The sequence below is a fragment of the Neolamprologus brichardi genome, chromosome 17, assembly GCF_056152115.1.
Source record: "Neolamprologus brichardi isolate AB-2024 chromosome 17, ASM5615211v1, whole genome shotgun sequence".
Classification (NCBI taxonomy): domain Eukaryota; kingdom Metazoa; phylum Chordata; class Actinopteri; order Cichliformes; family Cichlidae; genus Neolamprologus; species Neolamprologus brichardi.
The window spans coordinates 36807715-36822999 of NC_142120.1; positions in this window are offsets into that span (position 1 = coordinate 36807715).

A 15285-nucleotide genomic window follows, 5' to 3' on the forward strand; every position below is an offset into this window, starting at 1 on the left:
CTCAACCTGAGCCATTAAAGCACTTTATACAACACACCTCGTTCACCCATTCATACAGCAGACATTTATGTTGTGGATAAACTGCATCTTAAACCAACTCAGTGTCTTATCTCTATCCTGTCTATCTTGACAGTTGTGCTTGTTCGGTGCAGCTAATATTAACTAAGCCGTGGTCACAATATCCACGAGCCTGGCAATATGCCTGCTGTTTAGGCGTCTAACCAGTCTTCTGTTATGTTGCCCTTGTAATGACGTCTGCAGTTTTTTGAAGTGGTTTATCTGAGGATTTGTCCAGTTAAGATATGTTTTAAACTATATGGCATCCTTGTAATTTGCTTGAAAGCCTCTTTGCATGTAATTTAGAGAATTTCCAAGAATTTAATCATCGGCTAATTGGAAGGCTTGATCCTTGGCCGCTCCAGTCTGCATGCCAAATATCCTGGGGAAAGATACTAACCCCAAGTTGCTCTGCAATGCATCCATCAGAGTATGACTGTGCACCAAAGCTAGAAAGCACTTACATGGAGAAGCTGCTCGGGTGAACGAGGTAGTTCAGCATTTTGAGTGCACAGTGTAAAAAAGTGCAGAGATGTAATGGTGAGTAGTTAAGTTCTCTGTATCTGTAGTGGAATACATTTTAAAAGTAACCTTCCCAACACTGTCTGCGAGGCCTCATCTCCCTTAATTGAAGTGACTGAATTAGACCTCTGTTTTTGTTTTGGAGTGTTTCATTGAATTATCTAGTATAGTGTATACACATAACAAGAGCAAAATCCCTGGTCCTCTCCCAGGTGGAAACACAAATTTGCAGTTTTGTCAGGAGAGACATCTGGTGTAAAAGCCCAAATTAAACAGTATAAATTAAACTAGTGCAGCTAGCTTTAAATAAAGGAGCCACTGAAAGCAGTATGTGAGAAATAATATGATTTGCCGTTTGGTACAGACCACATAAAAACCATCCTTAATCATGCTAGACAACCAGTACTCACAAACAAACTCCTGCTAAGCAGCAAACATGGTCATCTTTCTGTGTTCAAAGGTGTTTTTTAGCCAGCAGAAGGTGGTCCTCATGCCTAGTTTTCTGGGAAAAAGAAGAAAAGAAAAGCGTACAAATATTTAAACATAAGGATGTCCATAAGTGCATAAGGCACCAGGAAACCCTCCGTCACAGGTCAGTGATTGGTTTTGTAATCTAGATCTGCAGATCTACAGCCATATGTTCTGCACACTTGGGTGAAGCTCATCAATTCAGCTGAAACTGTTTGAACAGGGTCTTGTGATTGACAGTAGCTACCTAATTGGATGATTTGTCTTATTGGAGAATTGAGGACTGTCACACCTAATATGTCAGTGTGTTGTTGAGAGGGCATTTTGGTTCAGTCTCCTTGTTTGGCCCATTGTTTGGGGTGGAGTATTTGTCACTCCTCAGTTACTTTGTAGTTTTGGTAAATGATTGGTTCCTTGGCTACAGATGTTTTGGTGGTTTTTACATGGAATTTATCGTATCTGTAACCATTGGGAGCATGCCTGCTCCCGTTGATTTTAGGTCAAATTACGGTAACTGTTGAACCGTTGGTGCAATCGAAAAAGATTCCAAAGGTTCCTGAAAGCATCAACTCTGTGCTCAGTGATATTACAGTCATTACGGTAATCCCAGACACGACATAGCAAATGGTAAATGAACTGATTCTTGTATAGAGCTTTTCTACTCTCCTAAAGCGCTTAATACAACATGCCACAAGCACTGCCTTCAATGAGTCCTTACTAACTACCATTCACACACATTTATTCTGTGATGGATGCATCGGAGAGCAGTTTAGGATTAGGATTAAACTTTATTACCATTACACATGTCTAAATACAGGGTAACGAAATACGGTTTGAATCTAATCAGAAGTGCAAGAGCAGTAAGTGCAATAGGAGCAGATTATCTACAAGTAAGGGTAGTATAAAAAGTGGGAATAGAGTGGGGGGGGGGGGGGGGGGGTTATCAAACCACCAACCTTGCCTTGCTCTACCTCCTAAGCTACAGCCACCCGTCAAATACCAAACAGCAAAAACAAACAATACAAAAAACATGGTAAAAAAATCCAAATGCCCAATAAAATGTCTGTTTTCTGCAACGCTGCATCACACCTGCTCTCTCTGCTCTCAACCAACCTTTGTCTTCACACGCCCATAATATGTGTGAGTCAACAATAAATTTGTCTCTGTTGGTCCGTATGTTCACGTTAGGTGGTGGCACCATTTAAGGTGGAAGGAGGTGTATTGGGAGATGGAATGCTACATAGTTGAGTTTAGACCCTTGAGCACATCTAAATTTTATCAAAGCACCCCTAAAAATAACTTTAAATAGTATTAAGTATCACATATTTCAGTATTATTTTATGGAATTGTCTTTAAATGTTATATTTTCCTAAATGTTCTATTGACAGGATAGAACAAAAACAGGTTGTATATGCCGTGTTGTTGATGTCATGTTACAGTGCGCGCACACGGAGGCGCTGCTGCCTCAACAGTGTAGTTTGTCATTAATAGCCTAATAACTTTAATTGCTGCAGCAGAGAGAAGACAAAGAGGTCATTTAATAACACAAGTCAGTGATTCTGATTTTAAAGACACCTTAACTGAAATATAGCAAAGCTTCAAACTGTTCTGATAATGAGAGAACATTGCTGTGACTTATAAAGTGTCTGCTTGTTTTGTTCCTTCTGTAAATCAGGAGCGATTAGCTATTTTTAACCTTCTGATCCACTAGTCTGCTGGTACAACAGGAGTTGCCAGCCAAGGAGCTGATGCACTTTATTATTGTAGTCTGTAGCACGCAAAGGGTTAACTGATGGCACGACCATAGCTGGACTCAAGAGCACCTGGCTGCAGCCACTGGGGAGCGTCATATTGCGATTTCCACACTAACCGGAAACACGTAACTTCAGTTAAACTTCAGGATTTTGAATTCTGGATTTAACAGGAAGCCAAAACAGGAGAAATCTGCTCTCTCTTTCTAGTCCCTGTCAGTACTCTTGCTGCAGCATTTTGGATTAGCTGAAGGCTTTTCAGGGAGTTTTTAGGACTTCCTGATAATAATGAATTGCAGTCGTCCAGCCTGGAAGTAATAAATGCATGAACTAGTTTTTCAGCGTCACTCTGAGACAGGATATTTCTAACTTTAGAGATGTTGCACAAATAGAAGAACGCAGTCTTACATATTTGTTTAATATGTGCATTGAAGGACATGTCCTGGTCAAAAATGACTCCAAGGTTCCTCACAGTGTTACTGGAGGCCAAGGTAATACCATCCAGAGTAAGAATCTGGTTAGATACCATATTTCTAAGATTTTCAGGGCCGAGTACAATAACCTCAGTTTGATCTGAATTAAGAAGCAGAAAGTTAGTGGCCATCCAAGTCTTTATGTCTTTAAGACATTCCTGCAGTTTAACTAATTGGTGTGTGTTATCTGGCTTCATGGACAGATAGAGCTGGGTGTCATCTGCATAGCAGTGAAAATGTATGCTATGTCTTCTAATGATGCTGCCTAAGGGAAGCATGTATAATGTAAACAGAATTGGTCCTAGCACTGAACCCTGTGGAACTCCATAATTAACCTCAGTGTGTGAAGAGGACTCTCCATTTACATGCACAAATTGATCTGTTAGCTGTTTGACAACTACTCTTTCAAGGATTTTTGATATGAAAGGAAGGTTGGAGATTGGCCTATAATTAGCTAAGACTGCTGGGTCTAGAGATGGCTTTTTGAGTAAAGGTTTAACTGCAGCCACCTTGAAGGCCTGTGGTACATAGCCGATTATTAGAGATAGGTTGATCATATATAAGATCGAAGAATTAATCAATGGCAGGACTTCTTTGAGCAGTTTTGTAGGAATGGGGTCTAAAAGACACGTTGATGGTTTGGAGGAAGTAATTATTGAAGTTAACTCAGAAAGATCGATTGGAGAAAAAGAGTCTAACTTAACATCAATGGAACTAAGAGTAGCTGTAGATAATATTACATCTGTGGGATGATTATTGGTAATTTTTTCTCTAATGATAAAAATTTTATTTGTGAAGAAGTTCATGAAGTCATCACTAGTTAACGTTAAAGGGATGGTTGGCTCAAAAGAGCTCTGACTTTTTGTCAGCCTGGCTACAGTGCTGAAGAGAAACCTGGGGTTGTTCTTATTTTCTTCAATCAGTGATGAGTAGTAAGCTGTTCTGGCTTTGCGGAGGGCTTTCTTATAAAGCAACAAACTATTTCTCCAGGCTAAATGATGATCCTCTAAATTTGTGACACGCCATTTCCTCTCCAGATTACGAGTCATCTGCTTTAGGGTACGTGTTTGAGAATTATACCACGGGGTCAGGTACTTCTGATTAGAGACCTTAGTTTTCACCGGAGCTACAGTATCCAGAGTCGTACGTAGTGAGGAGGTTAAATTATTAACAAGATAATCGACCTCTGTTGGGGTAGCGTTCAGATAGCTGCTCTGCTCTGTGTTGGTACAGGGCATTGACGATGATAACAGTGGCTGGATTATATTCTTAAACTTAGTTACAGCGCTTTCAGAAAGACATCTACTTTGATAAAGTCCACTCTCCACTGCTGCGTAATCAATTATTGTAAATGTAAATGTTATCAAGAAATGATCAGACAGGAGAGGGTTTTCAGGAAACACTGTTAAATGTTCAGTTTCTATGCCATATGTTAAAACAAGATCTAGAGTGTGATTAAAGTGGTGGGTGGGTTCTTTTACATTTTGAGAGAAACCAATTGAGTCTAACAACAGATTAAATGCCATGTTGAGGCTGTCATTTTTAGCATCAACATGGATGTTAAAATCACCCACAATAATTATTTTATCTGAGCTGAGAACTAAATTAGATATAAAGTCTGAGAAATCAGACAGAAACTCTGTGTAAGGCCCAGGTGGACGATAGATGATAACAAGTAAGACTGGTTTCTGAGTTTCACAGCTGGGGTGGACAATGTTAAGCATCAGGCTTTCAAATGAATTAAAAGTCTGTCTTGGTCTTTCATTAATTAATAGACTGGTGTGAAAAATTGCTGCCAAACCGCCCCCTCGACCTGTGCTTCGAGATTTCTGGTAGTTAGAATGACTTGGGGGTGTTGATTCATTTAAACTAACATAATCATCCTGCTGCAACCAGGTTTCTGTAAGGCAGAGTAAATCAATTTGTTGATCAATTATTAAGTCATGTACTAACAGAGACTTGGAGGAGAGAGACCTAATATTTAATAATCCACATTTTACTGTTTTACTCTTTGGTTCAGATGTGGATACTGTATTGTTCTTTCTTTGTAAATGTTTAAGTTGTTTGTTGCTGGTTTTTAGTTTGTTTTTTGTCTTTTTGGAAGCAGACACAGTCTCTATGGAGATGGGTTTTTGGGGGGGTAGCAGGAGGAGGGAAGCTGCAGAGAGGCGTGTAAGACTGCAACTCTGCTTCCTGGTCCCAACTCTGGATAGTCATGTTTTGAGGGGTTTAATAAATTTGTCCATATTTCTAGAAATGAGAGCTGCTCCATCCAAAGTGGGATGGATGCCATCTCTCCTAACAAGACCAGGTTTCCTCCAGAAGGTTTGCCAATTATCTATGAAGCCCACATCATTTCTGGGACACCACTCAGACAGCCAGCAATTTAAGGAGAACATGCGGCTAAACATGTCACTCCTGGTCTGATTGGGGAGGGGACCAGAGAAAACTACAGAGTCCGACATTGTTTTGGCAAAGTTACACACCGATTCAATATTGGTTTTAGTGACCTCCGATTGGCGTAACCGGGTGTCATTACTGCCGACGTGAATTATGATTTTATTGAATTTACGTTTACCCTTAGCCAGCAGTTTTAAATTTCCTTCAATGTCGCCTGCTCTGGCCCCTGGAAGACAATTGACTATGGTTGCCGGTGTCTCTAGCTTCACATGTCTGAGAACAGAATCACCAATTACCAGAGTTTGACCCCCAGCGGGTGTGTCACCGAGTGGGGAAAAACGGTTAGACACATGAACAGGTTGGTGGTGTACCTGGGGCTTCTGTTTAGGACTACGCTTCCTCCTCACCGTTACCCAGCCGCCTTCTTTCCGCAGCTGCTTGGGATTTGCCGGGGAACAGCTAGCGGGGCCTACGCTATCTTCGGCTGCACCAGCTACAGGGGCCTGGCTAGCTAAGGGTGAGAGAAGGGTGCAAAGCCGAGTCTCCAGATCAGTAATCCTGGCCTCCAGAGCTGCAAATATGCTACATTTGTTACAGATATCATTACTGCTAAAGGAGGCCGAGGAGTAACTAAACATCTGACACAATGAGCAAGAAAGTGCAGAAGGGACAGGTGAAGTAGCCATGGTGCTAACGGGTCGGCTACGAGCTAAGCTAGCGAAACAGTACAGAGACAGTGAGTGAATACTTTGGCTATAAATTAGGTAGTGAGTACACAGAAAGTGTGCTTCGGATGAAGCACGTGAAGATTATACTGTGAAAAAAAAGAATGTATTTAAAAGTTGTTAATTAAACTGCTAAGCAAATAAGCTACTCAGAAACACCACTGTGTTTGAGCAGGAACAGGAAGTGATACTATACCACAGAGCGAGCGAACACCAAGTGACAGCGCCACCGACAGGACAGGAGACCACTTTAGCCCCCAGTCCATCAGCCATGGCCGACCAAAGCTCGGAAATGAACTGGGGGCCTCTGTCTGACGTAATGTCCGCGGGTGGGCCGAAACGCGAGACCCAGGTCGACAAAAACGCCTTGGCCACCACTGCTGCGGTAGTGGACGCCAGGGGGACCGCCTCCGGCCACCTGGTGGTGCAGTCAACAACAGTCAAAAGGTGCGTAAAACCTTGTGACTGCGGCAGAGGACCCACCAGATCGACATGCACATGATCGAAACGTTTGCCGGGTATGAAGAACTGCTCCAGGGGCGCCTTGGTGTGTTTATGAACCTTCGCACGCTGGCAGGGAATGCACGCCGACGCCCATTCCTTAACAGAGCTGACCAGTTTAACAGAGGCCTGGACCCCCGGATGAGAGAGAGCATGTACCGAATCAAAAACTCGACGACGCCAGGAAACGGGAACCACTGGGCGAGGGCGGCCGGTGGAAACGTCACAGACGAGCAGGGGACCACCGTCCTGCACGGGTCTGTCCTCCAGTATGAGGCCCGTCTGGGTGGATTTAAGCGCGAGGATGTCCGGGTCACCGCTCTGATCGGCAGCCATGGCAGAGTAGTCTATGCCGAGAAAGACGGGAGAAACCAGCACACGGGACAAACAGTCAGCCACATGATTGGATTTACCAGCCACGTGCCGAATGTCCGTGGTAAACTCAGAAATTGCTGCCAACTGGCGCCGCTGGCGTGCACTCCATGAATCGGAAACCTTGGACATGGCAAACGTCAAGGGTTTGTGGTCCACGTATGCGGTAAAGTGACGACCCTCGAGAAAAAACCGGAAATGAGAGTCACCAGGTGGAGCGCCAGTAGCTCCCTGTCAAAAATTGACAGGGAGCTACTGTAATTGCGTTCGCTGTCACGCAGCGTACGGCTGAAAAAGGCGAGCGGTTGCCAGACACCCGAGATTCGCTGTTCCAGCACCGCACCCACCGCTATGTCCGACGCATCGGTGGTCAACGCAATCGGCGCTGAGGGGGATGGGTGGGCCAGAAGGGCAGCATTAGCTAACGCTGACTTAGCATCAGAAAACGCTTGGATGCTTTTTTTTGCTGAAAAACCTGACGCAGATGGAACATGTGCTGCTCCTTCGAGCTGCTGGCCACCAGTATATCATCAAGATATACAAAAACAAAGGGCAGCCCGCGCAAGACCGAGTCCATCAACCGCTGGAAGGTTTGGGCGGCACCTTTCAGGCCAAACGGCATGCGCAGAAACTTGAAAAGGCCGAAAGGTGTAATTACGGCGGTTTTGGGGACATCCCCGTACCAAATTGATCTTCGAAAAAACCGAGGTCCCCGCAAGATGGGCGGAAAAATCTTGGATGTGGGGAATGGGATAACGATCGTTCTCTGTGACATTATTAAGACGACGGAAATCCCCACAAGGTTGCCACCGACCATCAGATTTAGGCACCATGTGTAACGGGGAAGCCCAGGCACTATTCGAACGCTGCACGATGCCCAGACGCTCCATGGTGGCAAATTCTTCCCGAGCGACAGCCAGTTTGGCAGGGTTGAGGCGGCGCGCGCGCGCGAACACCGGGGGCCCTACTGTAGTTATGTAATGCTCCACCCCGTGCTTCGTCACCGTGCTCGAGAAAGTGGGGACAGTGAGTGAGGGAAACTCGGAAAGCAAACACTGAAAAACGTCACCCGAATCTACTGAGTTAGCATGCATCAATTAAACGTCTGTTAGCAACATCAACCAGCAGTCCGTGAGCACAAAGAAAATCAGCACCTATTATAAGCACAGAGCTAGCAGCAACAACAAAGTTCCACTGAAAGTCACGGTCATGAAAACAAACAGTCACCAACCTTTCACCGAAGGTTTTGATGGGAGAGCCATTAGCCGCTGTTAGCAATGGCCCGCAGCCCTCAGCTAGCCTGTCCGAGCCAGCCACGGGAAGAAGGCTCTTCTGTGAGCCGGAGTCCACCAGGAAACGCCTCCCCGAGCGTGAGTCCTCTAAGAAAAGCAGCCTTTCCTTGTTGCCAGCGGTCGCGGCTGCTACAGAGCGCTGACATGCCCATTTCCCTGGGTCTGGAAACTGCAAGGCGGGAGACAGCGCTGTGCCTTCGCTCCAAAACGCTGGTGATAAAAGCAAAGCCCTTTTCCGCCGTGCAGCGATTCCGGCTACCGTGGAAGAGTCGGAGGGCCCCTGGAGCATCGGTGAGGGGGCGGGGGAAAACGCTGGTGAGTCCTGAACAATCACATCGGGGTCACCAATGTGGAGGTATGTAATAACGACAGACTCTCAGAACATCACATATAGTTAGCGCCAAAATCTCCACCCCTGCACTTCCCTTCAACTTGGGTGTGAGTGGAGCCACCTGGTGGCCACAATATTTACAAAATACCACCATTTTTGTCTCGGTCGTGTCATTTTGTTTTGTTGTATTTATCCGCCACACCTTAAAGGCCGGTCCGTGAAAATTCAATTCAATTCAATTTTCAATTCAATTTTATTTATATAGCGCCAAATCACAACAAATGTCGCCTCAAGGCGAATAGCCAACAAAAGTGTGAAAATGTTCATGCCTGTCTGAGGAAAGTGTATAAAGCATGTAGTGAGGGGTTTTACAGCCTTAAAATATCTGTAATAATTGTAAAAAACTAAAGGGACTTCTTCCTCTTTGTTTTTCAGTTTGCAGAGGACATGGTGCTCTTTTTAAAAGCATGTGGTGACGAGCAGGGACTACGGCTCAATGTGATGTTTGACATTTAATGGACAGATGAAGGCACTGGCTGTTTGTTTGTGTTTTTATGTGTTGTTTGTTTTCCAGTGTACAGAATTCCAGTTAAACTTATTATAAAATGTTCACTTGTTTTCATACTTATAGTAAAAAATTTAAGTGTAAATGTAACAGCATTGTTTATACTTGTAACTTCAAAGTAAAAAGCTTACAGTTGATATTAACAGTAATGTATTATCCTGTAATCAATAATATTTTTATACATTTTACGCATTAACCCTCTGGGCTCTATCCTGGCCATTTGTGGCCACTTCACTTCTTCCGTTTTTTTGTGACTACTACACTGCAGTGGACCAAAAGAATGATGTGTGTGTGTGTGCATGACATTGCAACGCAAGCATTCATGCACACACACAACTATTAGATCCTTAAGATCAAACCTGTGTCATTCTTTTGGTCCACTACAGTGTAGTAGTCACAAAAAAACTGAAAAACAAAGAGGAAGAAGTCCCTCTACACAAAAACACTGCAGATGACAAGCCAGGCAAACATCTATTGACCTGTTTGAATGTCTCCTCATCATGTCAGTCTTGAAGGTTTTTTTAAGAAGACTAAAACCACAGTGAGGGCGTTTCATTTTCATGGACTTTCCACAAGCCGCAGTTTCATTCAGAGCAGAGGGAGGAGCACATGAATGTTCTACCGAAGACTCAGAAAATGGTTTAGATGCTGGAGACAAGACATCGAGAGGGAGGCGGGGCTCCACGGAGAGTGCAGCGGGAGAGAGGCGGGGCTCCACGGAGAGTGCAGCGGGAGAGAGGCGGGGCTCCACGGAGAGTGCAGCGGGAGAGAGGCGGGGCTCCACGGAGAATGCAGTGCGGAGCAGTCCTGAATGCTGACATGACAATAATTGCCTTGCCATATCCCCACGCTGTATGACTGTCATGTTGCAGACAGGGCAGTGAAAGTGCACCGGCATATCATTTTGTCTGTAAGAGAGAGAAAAAAGAAAAAGCAACAACATGTAATTTAAATGCAGTTGTATAGAATGCAGTCAGTTTATCTAACAATCAGATTGTACATACTAACAAAAATATCTGAGCCATCCTCAATAATGAAAGCAAAATGGTGTGGATCACAAGAGCTGTCAGGAAATGTGGTGAACAGGAATTAATGAAAACACACAATGTGAAAAGCAACTTTTAAGTCAACAAAGAGACTGCAGTGCATATTTATAACTATGAGGTATATTTAATACCAACACACATTTAAAGGCAAAGCATTTTTAATGTGTTCATTTATATGCTGCTCAATCTTTGCCCTGACAGCAGAGCTGAGAGTGGGGCACAGAGGGCAGTGGAGCAGCCAACACGTGGTGCATTCCTGCAATTCTGGCTTGGAGGCAGAACTCCAAATTTGATATGTGCATCTAAAACAGAGAGAAAAAACAGATAAACACCATATACACATTTAAGTTTAGGTTTTAGCAGAAATAACACGTTAGTAACATGTAAGAGATTTGGGAGAAAATTATTTTCAAAAAGATCATTTACAAGACACTTTTATTTGTGACATATGTATATATTGACATATAACAGACAATTTAACAAAGGCTAACTAAAAACTGGGCAATAAAAAAGCAGAACAGAATAGAGAATATTGGTATTTATAAATATAAACCTCTTTGTGACAAACTTTACAGTGTTGATGCAGGTGGAATGAAAGACGTGAATAAAGTGCAATATGCAGTAAATGGAACAATGTGCATTGATGTTACAGATCGTGAAAAGTAGTTCAATAACAAGCAAAAATCAAATACGTTTGAAACTGACCACTAAATGCTAACCAGAGGTGTCAAAAGTGCACATTCCTTACTAAAGTTTAGACACCTCGGAGGTCTGACCGTTGTTGTAACGCTAACAAAGTGCTAACATAATCAATGTAAGCAAACTGGATGATTCCTAGAATTATATAATTATTAACGGCAAATTTATACATGAAAGACTCTGCCAACCTTTACAATCCACTTGCAAGGTTTCCACAGTCGATGATCCATGCTGTCAGGGGTTGCTGAGGCGAGGAAGAAGGAACCCAAACGCAGGACTCACAGGTAGGTGAAGACTGGTGTTTTATTGTGATGGCGTGAACAAGCAGAACAGAGGTTGGAAATGGCTGGCTGGCTGGCTGGACAGCTGACTGAATGAATGAAGGAAGGAAGGAAGGACGGACGGACTGAGTGGCTGGCTGGCTGGCTGGCGGAAACGATGACATAACATCAACATCAATGACACGACAAAGAACGAGTAGAAACAGAAGACCTAAATACACAGACTGATGAGGATGATAATGAGAGACCGGTGAGTACACAGCTGAACATAATCTGGCTAATGGCACGAAACGAGCTGACACGGGGAACAAACAGGAAGTGAAACAGGCAGTGGCAAAATAAACCGAACATGAACAAAACTGAAAGCGCTGGGCCGATGACCCAGGAACCCTGACAGTACCCCCCCCCCCCCCCCCCCCCCTTCAAAGGCCGGCACCCGACGGCCAAAAGAGAAAAAGACCAGAACAGGGCGGGCGGAGGGGGCCCAGGACGGAGGGACGGAGTCCACAGAGAGACAGTTCAGGTGGGCGGCCACGTGGCCAGCGGCCGAGACGAGACAGTTCAGGTGGGCGGCCGCGTGGCCGGCGGCCGAGACGAGACAGTTCAGGTGGGCGGCCGCGTGGCCGGCGGCCGAGATGAGACAGTTCAGGTAGGCGGCCGCGTGGCCGGCGGCCGAGACGAGACAGTTCAGGTGGGCGGCCGCGTGGCCGGCGGCCGAGACGAGACAGTTCAGGTGGGCGGCCGCGAGGAAGGCGGCGGCGGCCGCTGAGCTGGTCCGGTGGGCGGCCGCGAGCAAGGCGGTGGCGGCCGCTGAGCTGGTCCGGTGGGCGGCCCCGAGGAAGGCGGCGGCGGCGGTCGCTGAGCTGGTCCGGTGGGCGGCCGCGCCGGCGAAGACGTCCAGAACGTGGCTGGGGTGACGGCGAGGCTGAGGCTGGCCCAGGCGAAGCAGAAGCTGAGGCTGGACCAGGCGAAGCAGAAGCTGAGGCTGGACCAGGCGAAGCAGAAGCTGAGGCTGAGGCTGGACCAGGCGAAGCTGAAGCTGAGTCTGAGGCTGGACCAGGCGAAGCTGAAGCTGAGTCTGAGGCTGGACCAGGCGAAGCTGAAGCTGAAGCTGAGTCTGAATCTGGACCAGGCGAAGCTGAAGCTGAGGCTGAGTCTGAGTCTGGACCAGGCGACGGCACGGGAGCCGGGGGTGACGGAGCCACAGCTTTAGGGCCAGCGGGCGCGGAGGCCCCTGGCTGGAGACAGGCAGGGCCAGCGGGCGCGGAGGCCCCTGGCTGGAGAGCGGGAGAGCTCACAGCTGGCTCTGGGTGCTGTGGCTGCAGGTCCGGGAACTGAACAGGGTGGTGGATGAGTGACTGAACTACAGAAGACTGGACAACAGACTGGACAGACTGGAGGACGGGCGACCGGGAGGCAGGAGGAGACTGGACGACAGGAGGAGACTGGACGACAGGAGGAGACTGGACAACAGGAGGAGACTGGACGACAGGGGACTGAACAGGAACAAGTTGTTCTATATAGTGTGTAACTGTTGATATAGAGCGTTGTTAAATTCATTGCTAATGCAATTATATGGCACACTGACTTCTGAGGAAATTTGAGATGGCACTCACCATCAGAACGGTTGCCGACTCCTGGTCTGTACTATTCCTATTTTGGTCAAAATGGGCTTGAGTGTTTGTTTACAGAACAGCTCCAGATCCAGGTCACACCAACTCAAATGATGTTACCTGTCTATATGCAGCAGCAGCCTAGTAGTGAATCAGATAACAGTAGATACTAAATATTACATGTTATTGTGCAGCACGCAAGATAGACAGCGCACAATGTGCTTTGAGGCAGCAGCCAAGAAAGGTGTAGTCCGCATCTGTGAACACCCGTGTGTACACCTGTGTGCACACCTGTGTGGATCAGCACGCTTGTATTCCAAAGGTTTCTCCATGTAACGATCTGCTAGGGAGTGTGGGGAGCCATAGCCCCGTCCCCCAGGGCATGAAGCAGGTATGGAGGAGATCCAGGCCTCAGATATCCAGAGGCCCCAGAGTACGAGGACCCAAGGAGGACCACCAGGGGGGCAACCGTGCCACCCTCCTGGGAAGAGCTGAGGAGAGCCCCAAACGAGAGGTCACCCAGCAGCCACGGAGCAGAGGCCAGAGGGGGTTGCAGTGGCGTGCCCGCGGGCTCTGCCGGCTGCCAGCTGTGCCAGAGAGGACCGGGCCTCAGGCCCAGAGGGCAGAGGCCTGAGGACACCCCCGGAAGGAGCCCAGCCGGGCCACAGGCACCAGGACACGCCAATCGGCCACCAGGAGTGAGCCGGTACATACATGAGCGCCCAGCCCCAGACATCAAGAACCACCAACACACCAACGTCTGAGGGCATCAGCCACCGGCAGGGAGTGTGGTGAGGGGAGATAGGCCTCTGTACTTTGGAGGGCCTGAGATGTTCCCAGAGAGGCTGAGTCTAAGACCCGACCTGACATATAGACACAGACGAACAGGCGCATGCAGACACAATCGTGTAATCCCACCCCCATATACACAAACAAATACTCGGCACTCACCCGACGTGTAGACAGACACAAATAGACACTGCACAGACAGTCGCACTCCCCAAACATACTCTATATCCCAGGTCCAGGTACCCCCGCCCCCAGAGGGGCAAGCCGCACCCAGACCCAGGAGATGTAACCCTTCTCTCTGGGGTGGAGGAAAGCAGACCACCTCCTTATCTGCAGTAGCAGGGAGGCCCCGCATTCCAGACCCCAATCTGACGGCCAGCATCTCCTCCCAGCCCCCCAGCCCTGACGGCTAACAGAACCGGGGTGAGTGAAGACCCCAAACCTCCCTACGCCCGCTCATCTGTAGTGTTGCTCCATTTTCAAAACGTCACTTACACATAAATAATATTTCCATACTTGAAATACAGAAAGATGAGCTGAAGCTCCGTGAGCTGCATGTTGTATTGCTGTTAGAGCTTAATAATTGTGTGATAAGTAAAGGCTCCGTGTTCGGTGTCATCTGCATAGCTGTGAAAAAGTATGCAACCACCAGGTGGCTGTACCTGTGTGTCCTGGACTGCACAGGACACACAGGTACAGCCACCAAGCGGTTGTCATTCAGTTACAGCACAGAAGACGCCAGAAAGCCTGAGAAAGAAAAGGAAAATAACAACCCACATAGCAGACAGGTCTGGCCCGGATCTGGTATCAAGCCGGCACTGCTGGCTGACTTCTGGCATGATAAGACGTATGTCATCCAAATATGGGCCAGGCCTGGCATAGATGGCACTGTTTATGTGATGGCATGCCATATCTGGCTCAATTGTGGTTTGGTATATGTGGCCCAGGCCCATAGAAAACCGGTCTTCCCTGGATCCGGCATCAAGCTGGCACTTCTGACTGACTGGTGTCATGGCAGAGTGTCAACCAGGTGTGGACCAAGTCTGGCAATTATGGCACTATTTATATTCCTATTTTCCTATTTTAGTTAGAAGACCCAAATGCCATGTTGCAATACTATACTGCTATGATAGCCAACGTTTCAAATGCAGGTTTGACAGGTTTGTGAGTGTACACTTTATCCAAAACCTAGTGAGGTTTACTCATGTTTGCCACCGGATGGCTGTAGCTCAGGAGGTAGAGCAGGTCACCTACTGATCGAAAGGTTTGTGGTTCGATCCCTGCCTCCTCCAGTCTGCATGTCGAGAGTGTGAATGTAGTTAAGCAGCACTCAGTTTAGAGAAAGTGTGTGATGTGGTGAATGTGGCATGTTCTATAGAGCACTGTCAGTAATGTGGGAT